Below are 25,155 nucleotides of genomic sequence, written 5' to 3'. Positions count from 1 at the left end.
AATGTGTGATTGGAAGAGGCTTGCGCGTCCAACTGGTTCTTTTTCAAGTGTTCCGATGGAGTTGAGGAAAAGAAAAAAAGAGATGAGAGGAGGGAGCTTTGTCCTCTTGGAAAAGCGTTCCCGTCTGACGGCCCGGGTAGGGACTCGAACCGTGGTCCTTGCATGTGCTAGGCGAGCGCTCTCCAAGAGCAGCCATCCCTTCAGCTTAGCAGGAGCCGCGTTTTGGTACCCTCTAGATCCTCTAGTCTTCTGACTCCGGCAAATTCTCTGTGGACAACCCAGTCCCAAACAAAGCCTCCAAATTCCTTAGAAAATCATCATCATCTTCCTTTCCACAGCACTCCTGGAAGGAACTTTGCCTGTACATCAAGGCACACAATCCATTGATGAATCTTGAGAGGAAATGTTGATCCCTATCTATTGGTGGAGGAAAAGTTTTGTATCTGAGCACTGAGTAGGGAATGATATCCGTGAGCCTGGAGGCCAGATGGGGGGTGGCAGAAGTAGTGGCAGGCACCTGTGAGAATCAGCGTATGCTCCGCTTGTCAGTGTGAAGGGAGACATCGGGGATCATTCACACCTGGAACCCTAGTCATTGGATTCACAAACCGCTGACCCCTTCCTCACCCCTCTTTCTCCCTCTGCCATTTTCCTTGGACAATTTCTAACCAGGAGATATCTGGGCACAAGGCACAACCCAGTGGAGGTGCTGGATCTTGCATCCCACCTTCTTCATGAATGAGGGAGAACATCATCCAGGAACCTCAGGAACACAGACAGAGCCTGTCAGTAAAACTAAAGAGGAAAAGGGAAGTGCTGATGGGTCACGGGGTCTGGGGTCCCAGGATCGATATTTGCTGGTAGGAAGAAATCACAAATTCATCATGCAATCTCCACCTGCCGCTCCTTAGGTTTGTAGCTCTCTCTACCAAGATACAATGGAGTGAGATATGTGGCTGAAAGTCATATCCTGGACCTCTCAATCCTTCCACTTCGTTCTGTTCCCCTCTGCAAGGGACCTCAATTTCGGTTTCCAGTGATCCCGTTCCCTGAGAAAAATAGATGGGGGAGCGACTCTATTCTCAGTGGAAGGGGCTGGCTTCAGGCATGGCAGGTGTGAAGGGCGTAGAGGTTCCAGGCGCCCTAGGATCACGCTCTTTGTCTCTTTCCCCAGAGGCTTTCTCCGGGCATTGGGCCTCATGGATGTTGATGAGTGGCTTCTGTGATCTCGTGCCTGCACCTCACACAGCGCCTGAGGTCACAGAGGGGCGGCATGAGAGCTCGGTGACGTCATGGTCCCCATGGCAACCAGAGATGCTTCTGATCCTGGAGGCATCAAACTCAGATGGGATAAAAGCCCAGGCTACACGGTGATGGTAAGAGGATACAGAAAGGGAGCCATGGCCAGGGGCCTGATCTTTCAAGAAACGGTATGCTAACCTGTTGACCCAGTTGAAGTGCAGCTATGGGTTTTGCGGTGCGAGGGCAAGCGGGGCGGGAATGTCTCCAGTTCCAGCAGGACAGGCTAACCCCAGCTGAAACCTGACAGCTGCCACTACGCTGCAGGACTGCTAGGTGGTGCTGTTCTGGTTGGGCTGCACGGGTCATCGTGACAGGGAGGACACCTAGCACCTGCTGTGGGCAGGGAGCCCACCCCCGATGTCTGGGGGACCAGGCAGTGACAGAGGGCCGCAGGAGGTCACGTGTTCATTCAGCTTAGCCCTGTCCCCATCGGCATGGCCCTCCGAAAAAAGGCCTCCAGGTCTGGGCACACCCGGGATTTGGCCAAGCACGGCAACTCGCCTAGGGTCCTAGCAGCCACAGGGCATGATGGCCGCTGAAGGCTCAGGCCAGGGGATCATGTGGCGCAGCACCCTGATTTAGGTGCTACTTGACTTGGGAAACCACACAGCCTGTCTTGTCGGTTACCCCTAATTTGTGAGATAAGCCTAACAGGAGGCAGCTGCAGCCTGGGGAGTTGGTCTTCCAGGTGCAGGTGTGTGGCTGCTCTGATGCCTCAGGAGGAGACCAGGGAGTCCTTCAGTCATCATGTTGGAAGGAGCACAGGGGGGAGCTGCCAGGCAAGGGGAGATGTTCTGTGCTCACTCCACCTGCCAGGGCCAACCACCTTGACTGCTGCTTTACACCTGGGCTGCACTCAATATTTGTCCTGCCATGGTTTTTCCAAATGTCTTGCAACTAACCTGCAGAGGCAGAAATGTCCAGCCCATCTCTGTTCACCCAAGGGTTCATTCCCTTGACAGGACTGCTGCCTCTGTGGCACAAGGTCCACTGAGAAATGGCCAGCAGTTCTATTATCAGCACTGTTATGAGGCAGAGCACAAGCCAATGGATGAAACAAGAGCCTGCTCTTGGCAGATGAACACATTCTCACAGGGCAGAATAGGAGAGGTGAAGAGGCATCGCGCTGAAAGAGGAATGGCTCAGAGCTTCAAGGCTGAATACTCTAAAAGGAAGGGTAAGAACTCTAGGGGGGCATGAGAAGTAGAAGGGTGTTGGTGCTGAAAACCACCTTCAGTGAAGTGACACTAAATAAATGGGCATTGCTTATGGTCTGTGTCCCAATGACCAGACATTTCCGTGGTTTCAATATACCGTTGAGGAACAGGAGGTAGTCAGTGCCTGGTCATTCTGTGGGCAAGCATCATGACTGACCCTAATTCCCTTTGCTGATTCCTGACTTTTCCTGTTGCTTGGAAGGGACATCTGATGATGTACATGCTGATTTTTAGTTTTTCAGCACAAGACCTCTGAGGAAAGGCTGTCCTTACACCGCACTCTCTTCTCATTGACCTTCAATGTAAATGACTTCCCACTGCGCTATGAATCAGAGCAGCATGGCTATGGAAACCATGAGTTCACCTCAATATGACACATTTAGTGCAAACGCTCCTGTTCAAAAGCCAAAGTGAATACCCAATGGATTGGGCACAACCGGAATATCAAAAGGGAACACGTTAAAGAACATGCAGAAGTGTGATAGTCCTGAGGGAGCAGGAAGAGTGTATTGTCAAGCATTTTGAAATTGGATCATCCTTATTATTTCCTGGACCGGCCATATCCTCTGCCATCCGGCAGAGGAGCCTAGTATCTCTGCTTTCCCTCTTTCAGTGTGACTCCTTTCATATAGGGCTTCTTGTGTGATTCATGAGCCTGCACAGCATGAGCCACTGATTTTGAGAACCGCGGTGCACATGAGAACACCATAAGCTGAAAGTGTGATTGGAAGAGGCTTGCGCGTCCAACTGGTTCTTTTTCAAGTGTTCCGATGGAGTTGAGGAAAAGAGAAAAAGAGATGAGAGGAGGGAGCTTTGTCCTCTTGGAAAAGCGTTCCCGTCTGACGGCCCGGGTAGGGACTCGAACCGTGGTCCTTGCATGTGCTAGGCGAGCGCTCTCCAAGAGCAGCCATCCCTTCAGCTTAGCAGGAGCCGCGTTTTGGTACCCTCTAGATCCTCTAGTCTTCTGACTCCGGCAAATTCTCTGTGGACAACCCAGTCCCAAACAAAGCCTCCAAATTCCTTAGAAAATCATCATCATCTTCCTTTCCACAGCACTCCTGGAAGGAACTTTGCCTGTACATCAAGGCACACAATCCATTGATGAATCTTGAGAGGAAATGTTGATCCCTATCTATTGGTGGAGGAAAAGTTTTGTATCTGAGCACTGAGTAGGGAATGATATCCGTGAGCCTGGAGGCCAGATGGGGGGTGGCAGAAGCAGTGGCAGGCACCTATGAGAACCAGCGTATGCTCCGCTTTTCAGCGTGAAGGGAGACATTGGGGATCGTTCACACCTGGATCCCTAGCCATTGCATTCACAAACCGCTGACCCCTTCCTCACCCCTCTTTCTCCCTCTGCCATTTTCCTTGGACAATTTCTAACCAGGAGATATCTGGGCACAAGGCACAACCCAGTGGAGGTGCTGGATCTTGCATCCCACCTTCTTCATGAATGAGGGAGAACATCATCCAGGAACCTCAGGAACACAGACAGAGCCTGTCAGTAAAACTAAAGAGGAAAAGGGAAGTGCTGATGGGTCACGGGGTCTGGGGTCCCAGGATCGATATTTGCTGGTAGGAAGAAATCACAAATTCATCATGCAATCTCCACCTGCCGCTCCTTAGGTTTGTAGCTCTCTCTACCAAGATACAATGGAGTGAGATATGTGGCTGAAAGTCATATCCTGGACCTCTCAATCCTTCCACTTCGTTCTGTTCCCCTCTGCAAGGGACCTCAATTTCGGTTTCCAGTGATCCCGTTCCCTGAGAAAAATAGATGGGGGAGCGACTCTATTCTCAGTGGAAGGGGCTGGCTTCAGGCATGGCAGGTGTGAAGGGCGTAGAGGTTCCAGGCGCCCTAGGATCACGCTCTTTGTCTCTTTCCCCAGAGGCTTTCTCCGGGCATTGGGCCTCATGGATGTTGATGAGTGGCTTCTGTGATCTCGTGCCTGCACCTCACACAGCGCCTGAGGTCACAGAGGGGCGGCATGAGAGCTCGGTGACGTCATGGTCCCCATGGCAACCAGAGATGCTTCTGATCCTGGAGGCATCAAACTCAGATGGGATAAAAGCCCAGGCTACACGGTGATGGTAAGAGGATACAGAAAGGGAGCCATGGCCAGGGGCCTGATCTTTCAAGAAACGGTATGCTAACCTGTTGACCCAGTTGAAGTGCAGCTATGGGTTTTGCGGTGCGAGGGCAAGCGGGGCGGGAATGTCTCCAGTTCCAGCAGGACAGGCTAACCCCAGCTGAAACCTGACAGCTGCCACTACGCTGCAGGACTGCTAGGTGGTGCTGTTCTGGTTGGGCTGCACGGGTCATCGTGACAGGGAGGACACCTAGCACCTGCTGTGGGCAGGGAGCCCACCCCCGATTTCTGGGGGACCAGGCAGTGACAGAGGGCCGCAGGAGGTCACGTGTTCATTCAGCTTAGCCCTGTCCCCATCGGCATGGCCCTCCGAAAAAAGGCCTCCAGGTCTGGGCACACCCGGGATTTGGCCAAGCACGGCAACTCGCCTAGGGTCCTAGCAGCCACAGGGCATGATGGCCGCTGAAGGCTCAGGCCAGGGGATCATGTGGCGCAGCACCCTGATTTAGGTGCTACTTGACTTGGGAAACCACACAGCCTGTCTTGTCGGTTACCCCTAATTTGTGAGATAAGCCTAACAGGAGGCAGCTGCAGCCTGGGGAGTTGGTCTTCCAGGTGCAGGTGTGTGGCTGCTCTGATGCCTCAGGAGGAGACCAGGGAGTCCTTCAGTCATCATGTTGGAAGGAGCACAGGGGGGAGCTGCCAGGCAAGGGGAGATGTTCTGTGCTCACTCCACCTGCCAGGGCCAACCACCTTGACTGCTGCTTTACACCTGGGCTGCACTCAATATTTGTCCTGCCATGGTTTTTCCAAATGTCTTGCAACTAACCTGCAGAGGCAGAAATGTCCAGCCCATCTCTGTTCACCCAAGGGTTCATTCCCTTGACAGGACTGCTGCCTCTGTGGCACAAGGTCCACTGAGAAATGGCCAGCAGTTCTATTATCAGCACTGTTATGAGGCAGAGCACAAGCCAATGGATGAAACAAGAGCCTGCTCTTGGCAGATGAACACATTCTCACAGGGCAGAATAGGAGAGGTGAAGAGGCATCGCGCTGAAAGAGGAATGGCTCAGAGCTTCAAGGCTGAATACTCTAAAAGGAAGGGTAAGAACTCTAGGGGGGCATGAGAAGTAGAAGGGTGTTGGTGCTGAAAACCACCTTCAGTGAAGTGACACTAAATAAATGGGCATTGCTTATGGTCTGTGTCCCAATGACCAGACATTTCCGTGGTTTCAATATACCGTTGAGGAACAGGAGGTAGTCAGTGCCTGGTCATTCTGTGGGCAAGCATCATGACTGACCCTAATTCCCTTTGCTGATTCCTGACTTTTCCTGTTGCTTGGAAGGGACATCTGATGATGTACATGCTGATTTTTAGTTTTTTCAGCACAAGACCTCTGAGGAAAGGCTGTCCTTACACCGCACTCTCTTCTCATTGACCTTCAATGTAAATGACTTCCCACTGCGCTATGAATCAGAGCAGCATGGCTATGGAAACCATGAGTTCACCTCAATATGACACATTTAGTGCAAACGCTCCTGTTCAAAAGCCAAAGTGAATACCCAATGGATTGGGCACAACCGGAATATCAAAAGGGAACACGTTAAAGAACATGCAGAAGTGTGATAGTCCTGAGGGAGCAGGAAGAGTGTATTGTCAAGCATTTTGAAATTGGATCATCCTTATTATTTCCTGGACCGGCCATATCCTCTGCCATCCGGCAGAGGAGCCTAGTATCTCTGCTTTCCCTCTTTCAGTGTGACTCCTTTCCTATAGGGCTTCTTGTGTGATTCATGAGCCTGCACAGCATGAGCCACTGATTTTGAGAACCGCGGTGCACATGAGAACACCATAAGCTGAAAGTGTGATTGGAAGAGGCTTGCGCGTCCAACTGGTTCTTTTTCAAGTGTTCCGATGGAGTTGAGGAAAAGAGAAAAAGAGATGAGAGGAGGGAGCTTTGTCCTCTTGGAAAAGCGTTCCCGTCTGACGGCCCGGGTAGGGACTCGAACCGTGGTCCTTGCATGTGCTAGGCGAGCGCTCTCCAAGAGCAGCCATCCCTTCAGCTTAGCAGGAGCCGCGTTTTGGTACCCTCTAGATCCTCTAGTCTTCTGACTCCGGCAAATTCTCTGTGGACAACCCAGTCCCAAACAAAGCCTCCAAATTCCTTAGAAAATCATCATCATCTTCCTTTCCACAGCACTCCTGGAAGGAACTTTGCCTGTACATCAAGGCACACAATCCATTGATGAATCTTGAGAGGAAATGTTGATCCCTATCTATTGGTGGAGGAAAAGTTTTGTATCTGAGCACTGAGTAGGGAATGATATCCGTGAGCCTGGAGGCCAGATGGGGGGTGGCAGAAGCAGTGGCAGGCACCTATGAGAACCAGCGTATGCTCCGCTTTTCAGCGTGAAGGGAGACATTGGGGATCGTTCACACCTGGATCCCTAGCCATTGCATTCACAAACCGCTGACCCCTTCCTCACCCCTCTTTCTCCCTCTGCCATTTTCCTTGGACAATTTCTAACCAGGAGATATCTGGGCACAAGGCACAACCCAGTGGAGGTGCTGGATCTTGCATCCCACCTTCTTCATGAATGAGGGAGAACATCATCCAGGAACCTCAGGAACACAGACAGAGCCTGTCAGTAAAACTAAAGAGGAAAAGGGAAGTGCTGATGGGTCACGGGGTCTGGGGTCCCAGGATCGATATTTGCTGGTAGGAAGAAATCACAAATTCATCATGCAATCTCCACCTGCCGCTCCTTAGGTTTGTAGCTCTCTCTACCAAGATACAATGGAGTGAGATATGTGGCTGAAAGTCATATCCTGGACCTCTCAATCCTTCCACTTCGTTCTGTTCCCCTCTGCAAGGGACCTCAATTTCGGTTTCCAGTGATCCCGTTCCCTGAGAAAAATAGATGGGGGAGCGACTCTATTCTCAGTGGAAGGGGCTGGCTTCAGGCATGGCAGGTGTGAAGGGCGTAGAGGTTCCAGGCGCCCTAGGATCACGCTCTTTGTCTCTTTCCCCAGAGGCTTTCTCCGGGCATTGGGCCTCATGGATGTTGATGAGTGGCTTCTGTGATCTCGTGCCTGCACCTCACACAGCGCCTGAGGTCACAGAGGGGCGGCATGAGAGCTCGGTGACGTCATGGTCCCCATGGCAACCAGAGATGCTTCTGATCCTGGAGGCATCAAACTCAGATGGGATAAAAGCCCAGGCTACACGGTGATGGTAAGAGGATACAGAAAGGGAGCCATGGCCAGGGGCCTGATCTTTCAAGAAACGGTATGCTAACCTGTTGACCCAGTTGAAGTGCAGCTATGGGTTTTGCGGTGCGAGGGCAAGCGGGGCGGGAATGTCTCCAGTTCCAGCAGGACAGGCTAACCCCAGCTGAAACCTGACAGCTGCCACTACGCTGCAGGACTGCTAGGTGGTGCTGTTCTGGTTGGGCTGCACGGGTCATCGTGACAGGGAGGACACCTAGCACCTGCTGTGGGCAGGGAGCCCCCCCGATGTCTGGGGGACCAGGCAGTGACAGAGGGCCGCAGGAGGTCACGTGTTCATTCAGCTTAGCCCTGTCCCCATCGGCATGGCCCTCCGAAAAAAGGCCTCCAGGTCTGGGCACACCCGGGATTTGGCCAAGCACGGCAACTCGCCTAGGGTCCTAGCAGCCACAGGGCATGATGGCCGCTGAAGGCTCAGGCCAGGGGATCATGTGGCGCAGCACCCTGATTTAGGTGCTACTTGACTTGGGAAACCACACAGCCTGTCTTGTCGGTTACCCCTAATTTGTGAGATAAGCCTAACAGGAGGCAGCTGCAACCTGGGGAGTTGGTCTTCCAGGTGCAGGTGTGTGGCTGCTCTGATGCCTCAGGAGGAGACCAGGGAGTCCTTCAGTCATCATGTTGGAAGGAGCACAGGGGGGAGCTGCCAGGCAAGGGGAGATGTTCTGTGCTCACTCCACCTGCCAGGGCCAACCACCTTGACTGCTGCTTTACACCTGGGCTGCACTCAATATTTGTCCTGCCATGGTTTTTCCAAATGTCTTGCAACTAACCTGCAGAGGCAGAAATGTCCAGCCCATCTCTGTTCACCCAAGGGTTCATTCCCTTGACAGGACTGCTGCCTCTGTGGCACAAGGTCCACTGAGAAATGGCCAGCAGTTCTATTATCAGCACTGTTATGAGGCAGAGCACAAGCCAATGGATGAAACAAGAGCCTGCTCTTGGCAGATGAACACATTCTCACAGGGCAGAATAGGAGAGGTGAAGAGGCATCGCGCTGAAAGAGGAATGGCTCAGAGCTTCAAGGCTGAATACTCTAAAAGGAAGGGTAAGAACTCTAGGGGGGCATGAGAAGTAGAAGGGTGTTGGTGCTGAAAACCACCTTCAGTGAAGTGACACTAAATAAATGGGCATTGCTTATGGTCTGTGTCCCAATGACCAGACATTTCCGTGGTTTCAATATACCGTTGAGGAACAGGAGGTAGTCAGTGCCTGGTCATTCTGTGGGCAAGCATCATGACTGACCCTAATTCCCTTTGCTGATTCCTGACTTTTCCTGTTGCTTGGAAGGGACATCTGATGATGTACATGCTGATTTTTAGTTTTTTCAGCACAAGACCTCTGAGGAAAGGCTGTCCTTACACCGCACTCTCTTCTCATTGACCTTCAATGTAAATGACTTCCCACTGCGCTATGAATCAGAGCAGCATGGCTATGGAAACCATGAGTTCACCTCAATATGACACATTTAGTGCAAACGCTCCTGTTCAAAAGCCAAAGTGAATACCCAATGGATTGGGCACAACCGGAATATCAAAAGGGAACACGTTAAAGAACATGCAGAAGTGTGATAGTCCTGAGGGAGCAGGAAGAGTGTATTGTCAAGCATTTTGAAATTGGATCATCCTTATTATTTCCTGGACCGGCCATATCCTCTGCCATCCGGCAGAGGAGCCTAGTATCTCTGCTTTCCCTCTTTCAGTGTGACTCCTTTCATATAGGGCTTCTTGTGTGATTCATGAGCCTGCACAGCATGAGCCACTGATTTTGAGAACCGCGGTGCACATGAGAACACCATAAGCTGAAAGTGTGATTGGAAGAGGCTTGCGCGTCCAACTGGTTCTTTTTCAAGTGTTCCGATGGAGTTGAGGAAAAGAGAAAAAGAGATGAGAGGAGGGAGCTTTGTCCTCTTGGAAAAGCGTTCCCGTCTGACGGCCCGGGTAGGGACTCGAACCGTGGTCCTTGCATGTGCTAGGCGAGCGCTCTCCAAGAGCAGCCATCCCTTCAGCTTAGCAGGAGCCGCGTTTTGGTACCCTCTAGATCCTCTAGTCTTCTGACTCCGGCAAATTCTCTGTGGACAACCCAGTCCCAAACAAAGCCTCCAAATTCCTTAGAAAATCATCATCATCTTCCTTTCCACAGCACTCCTGGAAGGAACTTTGCCTGTACATCAAGGCACACAATCCATTGATGAATCTTGAGAGGAAATGTTGATCCCTATCTATTGGTGGAGGAAAAGTTTTGTATCTGAGCACTGAGTAGGGAATGATATCCGTGAGCCTGGAGGCCAGATGGGGGGTGGCAGAAGCAGTGGCAGGCACCTATGAGAACCAGCGTATGCTCCGCTTTTCAGCGTGAAGGGAGACATTGGGGATCGTTCACACCTGGATCCCTAGCCATTGGATTCACAAACCGCTGACCCCTTCCTCACCCCTCTTTCTCCCTCTGCCATTTTCCTTGGACAATTTCTAACCAGGAGATATCTGGGCACAAGGCACAACCCAGTGGAGGTGCTGGATCTTGCATCCCACCTTCTTCATGAATGAGGGAGAACATCATCCAGGAACCTCAGGAACACAGACAGAGCCTGTCAGTAAAACTAAAGAGGAAAAGGGAAGTGCTGATGGGTCACGGGGTCTGGGGTCCCAGGATCGATATTTGCTGGTAGGAAGAAATCACAAATTCATCATGCAATCTCCACCTGCCGCTCCTTAGGTTTGTAGCTCTCTCTACCAAGATACAATGGAGTGAGATATGTGGCTGAAAGTCATATCCTGGACCTCTCAATCCTTCCACTTCGTTCTGTTCCCCTCTGCAAGGGACCTCAATTTCGGTTTCCAGTGATCCCGTTCCCTGAGAAAAATAGATGGGGGAGCGACTCTATTCTCAGTGGAAGGGGCTGGCTTCAGGCATGGCAGGTGTGAAGGGCGTAGAGGTTCCAGGCGCCCTAGGATCACGCTCTTTGTCTCTTTCCCCAGAGGCTTTCTCCGGGCATTGGGCCTCATGGATGTTGATGAGTGGCTTCTGTGATCTCGTGCCTGCACCTCACACAGCGCCTGAGGTCACAGAGGGGCGGCATGAGAGCTCGGTGACGTCATGGTCCCCATGGCAACCAGAGATGCTTCTGATCCTGGAGGCATCAAACTCAGATGGGATAAAAGCCCAGGCTACACGGTGATGGTAAGAGGATACAGAAAGGGAGCCATGGCCAGGGGCCTGATCTTTCAAGAAACGGTATGCTAACCTGTTGACCCAGTTGAAGTGCAGCTATGGGTTTTGCGGTGCGAGGGCAAGCGGGGCGGGAATGTCTCCAGTTCCAGCAGGACAGGCTAACCCCAGCTGAAACCTGACAGCTGCCACTACGCTGCAGGACTGCTAGGTGGTGCTGTTCTGGTTGGGCTGCACGGGTCATCGTGACAGGGAGGACACCTAGCACCTGCTGTGGGCAGGGAGCCCCCCCGATGTCTGGGGGACCAGGCAGTGACAGAGGGCCGCAGGAGGTCACGTGTTCATTCAGCTTAGCCCTGTCCTCAACGGCATGGCCCTCCGAAAAAAGGCCTCCAGGTCTGGGCACACCCGGGATTTGGCCAAGCACGGCAACTCGCCTAGGGTCCTAGCAGCCACAGGGCATGATGGCCGCTGAAGGCTCAGGCCAGGGGATCATGTGGCGCAGCACCCTGACTTAGGTGCTACTTGACTTGGGAAACCACACAGCCTGTCTTGTCGGTTACCCCTAATTTGTGAGATAAGCCTAACAGGAGGCAGCTGCAGCCTGGGGAGTTGGTCTTCCAGGTGCAGGTGTGTGGCTGCTCTGATGCCTCAGGAGGAGACCAGGGAGTCCTTCAGTCATCATGTTGGAAGGAGCACAGGGGGGAGCTGCCAGGCAAGGGGAGATGTTCTGTGCTCACTCCACCTGCCAGGGCCAACCACCTTGACTGCTGCTTTACACCTGGGCTGCACTCAATATTTGTCCTGCCATGGTTTTTCCAAATGTCTTGCAACTAACCTGCAGAGGCAGAAATGTCCAGCCCATCTCTGTTCACCCAAGGGTTCATTCCCTTGACAGGACTGCTGCCTCTGTGGCACAAGGTCCACTGAGAAATGGCCAGCAGTTCTATTATCAGCACTGTTATGAGGCAGAGCACAAGCCAATGGATGAAACAAGAGCCTGCTCTTGGCAGATGAACACATTCTCACAGGGCAGAATAGGAGAGGTGAAGAGGCATCGCGCTGAAAGAGGAATGGCTCAGAGCTTCAAGGCTGAATACTCTAAAAGGAAGGGTAAGAACTCTAGGGGGGCATGAGAAGTAGAAGGGTGTTGGTGCTGAAAACCACCTTCAGTGAAGTGACACTAAATAAATGGGCATTGCTTATGGTCTGTGTCCCAATGACCAGACATTTCCGTGGTTTCAATATACCGTTGAGGAACAGGAGGTAGTCAGTGCCTGGTCATTCTGTGGGCAAGCATCATGACTGACCCTAATTCCCTTTGCTGATTCCTGACTTTTCCTGTTGCTTGGAAGGGACACCTGATGATGTACATGCTGATTTTTAGTTTTTTTCAGCACAAGACCTCTGAGGAAAGGCTGTCCTTACACCGCACTCTCTTCTCATTGACCTTCAATGTAAATGACTTCCCACTGCGCTATGAATCAGAGCAGCATGGCTATGGAAACCATGAGTTCACCTCAATATGACACATTTAGTGCAAACGCTCCTGTTCAAAAGCCAAAGTGAATACCCAATGGATTGGGCACAACCGGAATATCAAAAGGGAACACGTTAAAGAACATGCAGAAGTGTGATAGTCCTGAGGGAGCAGGAAGAGTGTATTGTCAAGCATTTTGAAATTGGATCATCCTTATTATTTCCTGGACCGGCCATATCCTCTGCCATCCGGCAGAGGAGCCTAGTATCTCTGCTTTCCCTCTTTCAGTGTGACTCCTTTCATATAGGGCTTCTTGTGTGATTCATGAGCCTGCACAGCATGAGCCACTGATTTTGAGAACCGCGGTGCACATGAGAACACCATAAGCTGAAAGTGTGATTGGAAGAGGCTTGCGCGTCCAACTGGTTCTTTTTCAAGTGTTCCGATGGAGTTGAGGAAAAGAGAAAAAGAGATGAGAGGAGGGAGCTTTGTCCTCTTGGAAAAGCGTTCCCGTCTGACGGCCCGGGTAGGGACTCGAACCGTGGTCCTTGCATGTGCTAGGCGAGCGCTCTCCAAGAGCAGCCATCCCTTCAGCTTAGCAGGAGCCGCGTTTTGGTACCCTCTAGATCCTCTAGTCTTCTGACTCCGGCAAATTCTCTGTGGACAACCCAGTCCCAAACAAAGCCTCCAAATTCCTTAGAAAATCATCATCATCTTCCTTTCCACAGCACTCCTGGAAGGAACTTTGCCTGTACATCAAGGCACACAATCCATTGATGAATCTTGAGAGGAAATGTTGATCCCTATCTATTGGTGGAGGAAAAGTTTTGTATCTGAGCACTGAGTAGGGAATGATATCCGTGAGCCTGGAGGCCAGATGGGGGGTGGCAGAAGCAGTGGCAGGCACCTGTGAGAACCAGCGTATGCTCCGCTTTTCAGCGTGAAGGGAGACATTGGGGATCGTTCACACCTGGATCCCTAGCCATTGCATTCACAAACCGCTGACCCCTTCCTCACCCCTCTTTCTCCTTCTGCCATTTTCCTTGGACAATTTCTAACCAGGAGATATCTGGGCACAAGGCACAACCCAGTGGAGGTGCTGGATCTTGCATCCCACCTTCTTCATGAATGAGGGAGAACATCATCCAGGAACCTCAGGAACACAGACAGAGCCTGTCAGTAAAACTAAAGAGGAAAAGGGAAGTGCTGATGGGTCACGGGGTCTGGGGTCCCAGGATCGATATTTGCTGGTAGGAAGAAATCACAAATTCATCATGCAATCTCCACCTGCCGCTCCTTAGGTTTGTAGCTCTCTCTACCAAGATACAATGGAGTGAGATATGTGGCTGAAAGTCATATCCTGGACCTCTCAATCCTTCCACTTCGTTCTGTTCCCCTCTGCAAGGGACCTCAATTTCGGTTTCCAGTGTTTCCCGTTCCCTGAGAAAAAAGATGGGAGAGTGACTCTATTCTCAGTGGAAGGGGCTGGCTTCAGGCATGGCAGGTGTGAAGGAAGTAGAGGTTCCAGGCGCCCTAGGATCACGCTATTTCTCTCTTTCGCCAGAGGCTTTCTCCGGGCATTGGGCCTCATGGATGTTGATGAGTGGCTTCTGTGATCTCGTGCCTGCACCTCACACAGCGCCTGAGGTCACAGAGGGGCGGCATGAGAGCTCGGTGACGTCATGGTCCCCATGGCAACCAGAGATGCTTCTGATCCTGGAGGCATCAAACTCAGATGGGATAAAAGCCCAGGCTACACGGTGATGGTAAGAGGATACAGAAAGGGAGCCATGGCCAGGGGCCTGATCTTTCAAGAAACGGTATGCTAACCTGTTGACCCAGTTGAAGTGCAGCTATGGGTTTTGCGGTGCGAGGGCAAGCGGGGCGGGAATGTCTCCAGTTCCAGCAGGACAGGCTAACCCCAGCTGAAACCTGACAGCTGCCACTACGCTGCAGGACTGCTAGGTGGTGCTGTTCTGGTTGGGCTGCACGGGTCATCGTGACAGGGAGGACACCTAGCACCTGCTGTGGGCAGGGAGCCCACCCCCGATTTCTGGGGGACCAGGCAGTGACAGAGGGCCGCAGGAGGTCACGTGTTCATTCAGCTTAGCCCTGTCCCCATCGGCATGGCCCTCCGAAAAAAGGCCTCCAGGTCTGGGCACACCCGGGATTTGGCCAAGCACGGCAACTCGCCTAGGGTCCTAGCAGCCACAGGGCATGATGGCCGCTGAAGGCTCAGGCCAGGGGATCATGTGGCGCAGCACCCTGACTTAGGTGCTACTTGACTTGGGAAACCACACAGCCTGTCTTGTCGGTTACCCCTAATTTGTGAGATAAGCCTAACAGGAGGCAGCTGCAACCTGGGGAGTTGGTCTTCCAGGTGCAGGTGTGTGGCTGCTCTGATGCCTCAGGAGGAGACCAGGGAGTCCTTCAGTCATCATGTTGGAAGGAGCACAGGGGGGAGCTGCCAGGCAAGGGGAGATGTTCTGTGCTCACTCCACCTGCCAGGGCCAACCACCTTGACTGCTGCTTTACACCTGGGCTGCACTCAATATTTGTCCTGCCATGGTTTTTCCAAATGTCTTGCAACTAACCTGCAGAGGCAGAAATGTCCAGCCCATCTCTGTTCACCCAAGGGTTCATTCCCTTGACAGGACTGCTGCCTCTGTGGCACAAGGTCCACTGAGAAATGGCCAGCAGTTCTATTATCAGCACTGTTATGAGGCAGAGCACAAGCCAATGGATGAAACAAGAGCCTGCTCTTGGCAGATGAACACATTCTCACAGGGCAGAATAGGAGAGGTGAAGAGGCATCGCGCTGAAAGAGGAATGGCTCAGAGCTTCAAGGCTGAATACTCTAAAAGGAAGGGTAAGAACTCTAGGGGGGCATGAGAAGTAGAAGGGTGTTGGTGCTGAAAACCACCTTCAGTGAAGTGACACTAAATAAATGGGCATTGCTTATGGTCTGTGTCCCAATGACCAGACATTTCCGTGGTTTCAATATACCGTTGAGGAACAGGAGGTAGTCAGTGCCTGGTCATTCTGTGGGCAAGCATCATGACTGACCCTAATTCCCTTTGCTGATTCCTGACTTTTCCTGTTGCTTGGAAGGGACACCTGATGATGTACATGCTGATTTTAGTTTTTTCAGCACAAGACCTCTGAGGAAAGGCTGTCCTTACACCGCACTCTCTTCTCATTGACCTTCAATGTAAATGACTTCCCACTGCGCTATGCATCAGAGCAGCATGGCTTTGGAAACCATGAGTTCACCTCAATATGAGACATTTAGTGCAAACGCTCCTGTTCAAAAGCCAAAGTGAATACCCAATGGATTGGGCACAACCGGAATATCAAAAGAGAACACGTTAAAGAACATGCAGAAGTGTGATAGTCCTGAGGGAGCAGGAAGAGTGTATTGTCAAGCATTTTGAAATTGGATCATCCTTATTATTTCCTGGACCGGCCATATCCTCTGCCATCCGCCAGAGGAGCCTAGTATCTCTGCTTTCCCTCTTTCAGTGTGACTCCTTTCCTATAGGGCTTCTTGTGTGATTCATGAGCCTGCACAGCATGAGCCACTGATTTTGAGAACCGCGGTGCACATGAGAACACCATAAGCTGAAAGTGTGATTGGAAGAGGCTTGCGCGTCCAACTGGTTCTTTTTCAAGTGTTCCGATGGAGTTGAGGAAAAGAGAAAAAGAGATGAGAGGAGGGAGCTTTGTCCTCTTGGAAAAGCGTTCCCGTCTGACGGCCCGGGTAGGGACTCGAACCGTGGTCCTTGCATATGCTAGGCGAGCGCTCTCCAAGAGCAGCCATCCCTTCAGCTTTGCAGGAGCCGCGTTTTGGTACCCTCTAGATCCTCTAGTCTTCTGACTCCGGCAAATTCTCTGTGGACAACCCAGCCCCAAACAAAGCCTCCAAATTCCTTAGAAAATCATCATCATCTTCCTTTCCACAGCACTCCTGGAAGGAACTTTGCCTGTACATCAAGGCACACAATCCATTGATGAATCTTGAGAGGAAATGTTGATCCCCATCTATTGGTGGAGGAAAAGGTTTGTAGCTGAGCACTGAGTAGGGAATGATATCCGTGAGCCTGGAGGCCAGGTGGGGGGTGGCAGAAGCAGTGGCAGGCACCTGTGAGAACCAGCGTATGCTCCGCTTTTCAGCGTGAAGGGAGACATTGGGGATCGTTCACACCTGGATCCCTAGCCATTGGATTCACAAACCGCTGACCCCTTCCTCACCCCTCTTTCTCCCTCTGCCATTTTCCTTGGACAATTTCTAACCAGGAGATATCTGGGCACAAGGCACAACCCAGTGGAGGTGCTGGATCTTGCATCCCACCTTCTTCATGAATGAGGGAGAACATCATCCAGGAACCTCAGGAACACAGACAGAGCCTGTCAGTAAAACTAAAGAGGAAAAGGGAAGTGCTGATGGGTCACGGGGTCTGGGGTCCCAGGATCGATATTTGCTGGTAGGAAGAAATCACAAATTCAGTCATGCAATCTCCACCTGCCGCTCCTTAGGTTTGTAGCTCTCTCTACCAAGATACAATGGAGTGAGATATGTGGCTGAAAGTCATATCCTGGACCTCTCAATCCTTCCACTTCGTTCTGTTCCCCTCTGCAAGGGACCTCAATTTCGGTTTCCAGTGATCCCGTTCCCTGAGAAAAATAGATGGGGGAGCGACTCTATTCTCAGTGGAAGGGGCTGGCTTCAGGCATGGCAGGTGTGAAGGAAGCAGAGGTTCCAGGCGCCCTAGGATCACGCTCTTTGTCTCTTTCCCCAGAGGCTTTCTCCGGGCATTGGGCCTCATGGATGTTGATGAGTGGCTTCTGTGATCTCGTGCCTGCACCTCACACAGCGCCTGAGGTCACAGAGGGGCGGCATGAGAGCTCGGTGACGTCATGGTCCCCATGGCAACCAGAGATGCTTCTGATCCTGGAGGCATCAAACTCAGATGGGATAAAAGCCCAGGCTACACGGTGATGGTAAGAGGATACAGAAAGGGAGCCATGGCCAGGGGCCTGATCTTTCAAGAAACGGTATGCTAACCTGTTGACCCAGTTGAAGTGCAGCTATGGGTTTTGCGGTGCGAGGGCAAGCGGGGCGGGAATGTCTCCAGTTCCAGCAGGACAGGCTAACCCCAGCTGAAACCTGACAGCTGCCACTACGCTGCAGGACTGCTAGGTGGTGCTGTTCTGGTTGGGCTGCACGGGTCATCGTGACAGGGAGGACACCTAGCACCTGCTGTGGGCAGGGAGCCCCCCCCGATGTCTGGGGGACCAGGCAGTGACAGAGGGCCGCAGGAGGTCACGTGTTCATTCAGCTTAGCCCTGTCCCCATCGGCATGGCCCTCCGAAAAAAGGCCTCCAGGTCTGGGCACACCCGGGATTTGGCCAAGCACGGCAACTCGCCTAGGGTCCTAGCAGCCACAGGGCATGATGGCCGCTGAAGGCTCAGGCCAGGGGATCATGTGGCGCAGCACCCTGATTTAGGTGCTACTTGACTTGGGAAACCACACAGCCTGTCTTGTCGGTTACCCCTAATTTGTGAGATAAGCCTAACAGGAGGCAGCTGCAGCCTGGGGAGTTGGTCTTCCAGGTGCAGGTGTGTGGCTGCTCTGATGCCTCAGGAGGAGACCAGGGAGTCCTTCAGTCATCATGTTGGAAGGAGCACAGGGGGGAGCTGCCAGGCAAGGGGAGATGTTCTGTGCTCACTCCACCTGCCAGGGCCAACCACCTTGACTGCTGCTTTACACCTGGGCTGCACTCAATATTTGTCCTGCCATGGTTTTTCCAAATGTCTTGCAACTAACCTGCAGAGGCAGAAATGTCCAGCCCATCTCTGTTCACCCAAGGGTTCATTCCCTTGACAGGACTGCTGCCTCTGTGGCACAAGGTCCACTGAGAAATGGCCAGCAGTTCTATTATCAGCACTGTTATGAGGCAGAGCACAAGCCAATGGATGAAACAAGAGCCTGCTCTTGGCAGATGAACACATTTTCACAGGGCAGAATATGAGTGGCGAAGATGAAAGAGGAGTGAAATTCCTCCTGAAAGAGGAATGGCTCAGAGCTTCAAGGCTGAATACTCTAAAAGGAAGGGTAAGAACTTTAGAGGGGCGTGAGAAGTAGAAGGGTGTTGGTGCTGAAAACCAACTCAGTGAAGGGACACTAAATAAATGGGCATTGCTTAAGGTCTGTGTCCCAATTCCTGGACACTTCTGTGGTTTGAATATACATTTGAGGTACAGGAGGTAGTCAGTGCCTGGTCATTCTGTGGGCAAGCATCATGACTGACCCTAATTCCCGTTGCTGATTCCTGACTTTTCCTGTTGCTTGGAAGGGACACCTGATGGTGTACATGCTGATTTTTAGGTTTTTCAGCACAAAATCTCTGAGGAAAGGTTGTCCTGACACCGCACACTCTTCTCCATTGACCTTCAGTAAATGACTTCACCCTGCGGTATGCATCAGAGAAGCATGGCTTTGGAAACCATGAGTTCACCTCAATATGAGACATTTAGTGCAAACGCTCCTGTTCAAAAGCCAAAGTGAATACCCAATGGATTGGGCACAACCGGAATATCAAAAGAGAACACGTTAAAGAACATGCAGAAGTGTGATAGTCCTGAGGGAGCAGGAAGAGTGTATTGTCAAGCATTTTGAAATTGGATCATCCTTATTATTTCCTGGACCGGCCATATCCTCTGCCATCCGGCAGAGGAGCCTAGTATCTCTGCTTTCCCTCTTTCAGTGTGACTCCTTTCATATAGGGCTTCTTGTGTGATTCATGAGCCTGCACAGCATGAGCCACTGATTTTGAGAACCGCGGTGCACATGAGAACACCATAAGCTGAAAGTGTGATTGGAAGAGGCTTGCGCGTCCAACTGGTTCTTTTTCAAGTGTTCCGATGGAGTTGAGGAAAAGAGAAAAAGAGATGAGAGGAGGGAGCTTTGTCCTCTTGGAAAAGCGTTCCCGTCTGACGGCCCGGGTAGGGACTCGAACCGTGGTCCTTGCATATGCTAGGCGAGCGCTCTCCAAGAGCAGCCATCCCTTCAGCTTTGCAGGAGCCGCGTTTTGGTACCCTCTAGATCCTCTAGTCTTCTGACTCCGGCAAATTCTCTGTGGACAACCCAGCCCCAAACAAAGCCTCCAAATTCCTTAGAAAATCATCATCATCTTCCTTTCCACAGCACTCCTGGAAGGAACTTTGCCTGTACATCAAGGCACACAATCCATTGATGAATCTTGAGAGGAAATGTTGATCCCTATCTATTGGTGGAGGAAAAGGTTTGTATCTGAGCACTGAGTAGGGAATGATATCCGTGAGCCTGGAGGCCAGATGGGGGGTGGCAGAAGCAGTGGCAGGCACCTATGAGAACCAGCGTATGCTCCGCTTTTCAGCGTGAAGGGAGACATTGGGGATCGTTCACACCTGGATCCCTAGCCATTGCATTCACAAACCGCTGACCCCTTCCTCACCCCTCTTTCTCCTCTGCCATTTTCCTTGGACAATTTCTAACCAGGAGATATCTGGGCACAAGGCACAACCCAGTGGAGGTGCTGGATCTTGCATCCCACCTTCTTCATGAATGAGGGAGAACATCATCCAGGAACCTCAGGAACACAGACAGAGCCTGTCAGTAATACTAAGAGGAAAAGGGAAGTGCTGATGGGTCACGGGGTCTGGGGTCCCAGGATCGATATTTGCTGGTAGGAAGAAATCACAAATTCAGTCATGCAATCTCCACCTGCCGCTCCTTAGGTTTGTAGCTCTCTCTACCAAGATACAATGGAGTGAGATATGTGGCTGAAAGTCATATCCTGGACCTCTCAATCCTTCCACTTCGTTCTGTTCCCCTCTGCAAGGGACCTCAATTTCGGTTTCCAGTGATCCCGTTCCCTGAGAAAAATAGATGGGAGAGCGACTCTATTCTCAGTGGAAGGGGCTGGCTTCAGGCATGGCAGGTGTGAAGGAAGCAGAGGTTCCAGGCGCCCTAGGATCACGCTCTTTCTCTCTTTCCCCAGAGGCTTTCTCCGGGCATTGGGCCTCATGGATGTTGATGAGTGGCTTCTGTGATCTCGTGCCTGCACCTCACACAGCGCCTGAGGTCACAGAGGGGCGGCATGAGAGCTCGGTGACGTCATGGTCCCCATGGCAACCAGAGATGCTTCTGATCCTGGAGGCATCAAACTCAGATGGGAAAAAAGCCCAGGCTACACGGTGATGGTAAGAGGATACAGAAAGGGAGCCATGGCCAGGGGCCTGATCTTTCAAGAAACGGTATGCTAACCTGTTGACCCAGTTGAAGTGCAGCTATGGGTTTTGCGGTGCGAGGGCAAGCGGGGCGGGAATGTCTCCAGTTCCAGCAGGACAGGCTAACCCCAGCTGAAATCTGACAGCTGGAATTACACTGCAGTTCTGCTAGCTGGTGCTGTTCTGGTTGGGCTGCACCGTGCATCATGACAGGGAGGACACCTAGCTCCTGCTGTGGACAGGGAGCCCCCACGATGTCTGGGGGACCAGGCAGTGACGGAGGGCCACCCGAGGTCACGTGTAGATTCAGCTTAGCCCTGTCCCAATCGGCATGGCCCTCTGAAGAAACTCCTCCAGTTCTGGGCACACCCGGGTTTGGCCGAGCAGGCCAGCTCGCCTCTGGTCCGAGCAGCCACATGGCATGATGGCCGCTGAAAACTCAGGCCAGGGGATCATGTGACACAGCACCGTGACTTAGGTGCTACTTGACTTGGGAAACAACACAGCCTGTCTTGTCGGTTGCCCCTAATTTCTGAGATAACCCTAACAGGAGGCAGCTGGAACCTGGTGAGTGGTCTTCCAGGTGCAGGTGTGTGGCTGCTCTGATGCCTCATGAGGAGACCAGGGAGTCCTTCAGTCTTCATGCTGGAAAGAGCACAGAGGGGAGCTGCCAGGCAAGACGAGATGTTCTGTGCTCACTCCACCTGCCAGGGACAACCACCTTGGCTGCTGCTTTACAACTGGGCTGCACTCAATATTTGTCCTGCCATGAGTTCTCCAAATTTCTTGCAACTAACCTGCAGAGGCAGAAATATCCAGCCCATCTCTGTTCTCCCAAGATTTCATTCCCTTGACACAACTGCTGCTTCTGTGGCACAAGGTCCACTGAGAAATGGCCAGCAGTTCTATTATCAGCACTATTAAGAGTCAGAGCAGAAGGCAATGGATGACACAAGAGCCTGCTCTTGGCAGATGAACACATTTTCACAGGGCAGAATATGAGAGGTGAAGATGAAAGAGGAGTGAAATTCCTCCTGAAAGAGGAATGGCTCAGAGCTTCAAGGTGAATACTCTAAAAGGAAGTGTAAGAATTTTAGAGGGGTGTGAGAAGTAGAAGGGTGTTGGTGCTGAAAACCAACTTCAGTGAAGGGACACTAAATAAATGGGCATTGCTTAAGGTCTGTGTCCCAATTCCTGGACACTTCTGTGGTTGAATACACCTTTGAGGTACAGGAGGTATTCAGTGCCTGGTCATTCTGTGGTCAAGCATCATGACTGACCCTAGTTCCCGTTGCTGATTCCTGACTTTTCCTGTTGCTTGGAAGGGACACCTGATGATGTACATGCTGATTTTTAGTTTTTTCAGCACAAGACCTCTGAGTAAACTTTGTCCTGACACCGCTCACTCTTCTCCATTGACCTTCAGTAAATGACTTCACCCTGTGGTATGCAACAGAGAAGCATGGCTTTGGAAATCATGATTTCACCTCAATATCAGATATTTAGTGCAAAAGCTCCTGTTTAAAAGCCAAAGTGAATACCCAATGGAGTGGGCAAAACCAGAATGTGAAAAGAGAACACGTTAAAGAACATGCAGAAATGTGATAGTCCTTAGGAAGCAGGAAGAGTATATCCTGAAGCATTTTGAAATTGGATCATCCTTATTAATTCCTGGACGGGCCATAGGCACTGCCACCCCCCACCAGGTGCCTAGTGACTCTGCTTTCCCTCTTTCAGTGTGACTTCTTTCCTATAGGGTTTCTTGTGTGATTCGTGAGCCTGCAAAGCATGAGCCACTCATTTCCAGAACCGTGGTGCACATGAGAACACCATAAGCTGCAAGTGTGATTGGAAGAGGCTTGCGTGTCTAACTGGATCTTTTTCAACTGTACCGATTGAGTTGAGGAAAAGAGAAGAGATGAGAGGAGGGAGGTTTGTCCTCTTCAAAAGAGTCCCTGTCTGGCGGTCCGGTTAGGACTCGAACTGAAGTCCTTGTATATGCTAGGTGAGCGCCCTCCAAGTGGAGCCATCCCTTCAGCTCTGCAGGAGCCGCCTTTTGGTACCCTCTACATCCTCTGGTCTTCTGATGCCAGCAAATTCTCTGCGGACAACTCAGCCCCAAACAAAGACTCCAAATTCCTTAGAAAATTAACATCATCTTCTTTCCACAGCACTCCTGCAAGGTAGTTTGCCTGTATATCCAAGACACACACTCAGTTGGTGAATCTTGAGAGGAAATGTTGATCACTACCTACTGGTACCTGGCCTTTGGATTCACAAATCACTGACACCTTCCTCATCCCCCCTTTTTCTTTCTGTCATTTTCTTTGGACAATTTCTAACCAGGAGATATCTGGTTTGCTTGGTAGGGGCACATGATGATGTATATGCTGATTCTTAGTTTTTTCAACACAAGACCTCTGAGGAAAGACTGTCCTTACACTGCACTCTCTTCTCCATTCACCTTCAATGTAAATGACTTCACACTGCGATATGCATCAGAGAGGCATGGCTTTGGAAATTATGAATTCACCTCAATATCAGACCTTTAGTGCAAACGCTCCTGTTTAAAAACCAAAGTGAATACCAAATGGATTTGGCAAAACAGGAATGTGAAAAGAGAACACGTTAAAGAACATGCAGAAATGTGCTAGTCTTTAGGAAGCAGGAAGAGTATATTCACAAGCATTTTGAAATTGAATCATCCTTATTATTTCCTGCAATGCCCATATCCACTGCCACCCACTCCCAGGTGCCTAGTGTCTCTGCTTTCCCTCTTTCTGTGTGACTTCTTTCCTATAGTCCTTCTTGTGTGATTCGGGAGCCTGCAAAGCATGAGCCACTCATTTCCAGAACCGTGGTGCACATGAGAACAGCATAACCTTAAAGTGTGATTGGAATAGTCTTGTGCTTCCACCTGGTTCTTTTTCACTTGTGCCGATTGAGTTGAGGAAAATAGAAGAAGAGATGAGAGGAGGGAGGTTTGTCGTCTTCCATAGCTTTCCGTTCTGAAGGTCTGGGTACTGACTCAAACCTTGGTCCTTTTATATGCTAGGCGAGCACTCTCCAAGAGGAGCAATTCTTTCAGCTTTGCAGGAGCCCCGTTTTTGTACCCTCTAGATCCTCCAGTCTTCTGACTCCAGCAAATTCTCTGTGGACAACCCAGCCCCAAAGAAAGACTCCAAATTCCTTAGAAAATCATCATCATCTTCCTTTCCACAGCACTCCTGCAAGGAAGTTTGCCTGTACATCAAGTCACACAATCAATTGGTGAATCTTGAGAGGAAATGTTGATCCCTATCTATTGGTGGAGGAAAAGGTTTGTAGCTGAGCACTGAGCAGAGAATGATGTCCATAAGGGTGGAGGCCGGGTGGGGGGTGGCAGAAGTAGTGGCAGGCACCTGTGAGAATCAGCGTATGCTCTGCTTGTCAGTGTGAAGGGAGACATCGGGGATCATTCATACCTGGATCTCTAGCCATTCATATCACAAACTGCTGGCCTCTTCCTCACCCCTGTTTCTACTTTGCCATTTTCATTTGACAGTTTTTAATCAGGAGATATCTGGGCCAAAGGAACAACCCAGTGGAGGTGCTGGAATTTGCATACCATCTTATTTATGGATGTGGGACATCATCATCCAGGAACCTCAGGAACACAGCCAGATTCTGTCAGTAAAACTAAATAAGAAAAGGGAAGTACTGATGCATCACGGGGTCTTGGATCCCAGGTTTGATATATGCTGGGAGGATGAAAACACAAACGTGTCATGCAATCTCCACCTGCCTCTCCTTAGGTTTGTAGCTCTCTCTACCAAGATACAATGGAGTGAGATAAGTGGCTGAAAGTCATATCCTGGATCCCTCAATCCTTCAACTTCTTTCTCTTCCCCTCTGCAAGTGGCTTCAATTTTGGTTTCCATTGTTTCCATTCCCTGAGAAAAAAAGATGGGAGAGCGACTCTATTCTCAGTGGAAGGGGCTGGTTTTGGGCATGGCAGGTGTGAAGGGCGCAGAGGTTCCAGGCGCCCTAGGATCACGCTCTTTCTCTCTTTCCCCAGAGGCTTTTTCCGGAAATTGTGCCTCCTGAATGTTGATGAGTGGCTTCTATGACCTCGATCCTGCACCTCACACATTTCTTGAGGTCAAAGAGGGGCGGCATTGGATCCCGGTTGCTTCATGTTTCCCATGTCAACCAGAGATGCTTCTGGTCCTGGCAGCTTCAGAGTGAGATGGAAAAAAAGCTCTAGCTACATGGTCATGATAGGAAGATAGAGGAAGGGAGCCATGGCCAGGGGCCTGATCTTTCAAGAAACGGTGTCCTAACCTGTAGACCCTTTT

At 51.1% G+C, this 25,155-nt stretch overlaps 1 pseudogene; it reads right to left on the bottom strand.

Moving 5' to 3' along the window:
* The window catches only part of LOC124974140 (DNA-directed RNA polymerase II subunit RPB2-like), a 38,174-nt pseudogene extending 36,566 nt beyond the window's left edge, over window positions 1–1,608 (bottom strand).
* Window positions 1,609–25,155: the final 23,547 nt, after the last annotated feature.

The sequence above is a fragment of the Sciurus carolinensis genome, unplaced genomic scaffold (genome assembly GCF_902686445.1).
Source record: "Sciurus carolinensis unplaced genomic scaffold, mSciCar1.2, whole genome shotgun sequence".
NCBI classification, from domain to species: Eukaryota; Metazoa; Chordata; class Mammalia; order Rodentia; family Sciuridae; genus Sciurus; species Sciurus carolinensis.
The sequence above is the reverse complement of the archived record's forward strand: the minus strand, read 5'-3'. Positions and strand labels throughout refer to the sequence as shown.